Raw genomic sequence first — 358 nt, forward strand, 5'->3', positions numbered from 1 at the left:
ACAGTAACTTTTTCGTATGAGGTAGAATATGAAAATAAATTTGTGTAAGCACAGGTATTCAGCTTGTAAAATAATATATCATCATAATGTATTGTATTACCTGCAAGATAATATTTCATACAATGAAGTCTGAAACTGCTACAAAAGGGATCTGGTGTCTGATATAACACAGGTGAAGCCTCGCTGTTTTCTCCTTCAGTGGGGTAGGCAGTACTGCTGGACTATGGAATTCCTGAGTACTGTGCAAAAGGAAAACAAAACATTAATGTTATAAAAATAAAGTGGTTAATTAGAAAGCCTGCATTTTGCCAAATTTTACTTGGACTAAAATCAGGGACTAAAATCATATTTGATTTTG

The sequence above is a fragment of the Branchiostoma belcheri genome, unplaced genomic scaffold, assembly GCF_001625305.1.
Source record: "Branchiostoma belcheri isolate BF01 breed outbred unplaced genomic scaffold, Haploidv18h27 scaffold606, whole genome shotgun sequence".
Classification (NCBI taxonomy): Eukaryota; Metazoa; Chordata; class Leptocardii; order Amphioxiformes; family Branchiostomatidae; genus Branchiostoma; species Branchiostoma belcheri.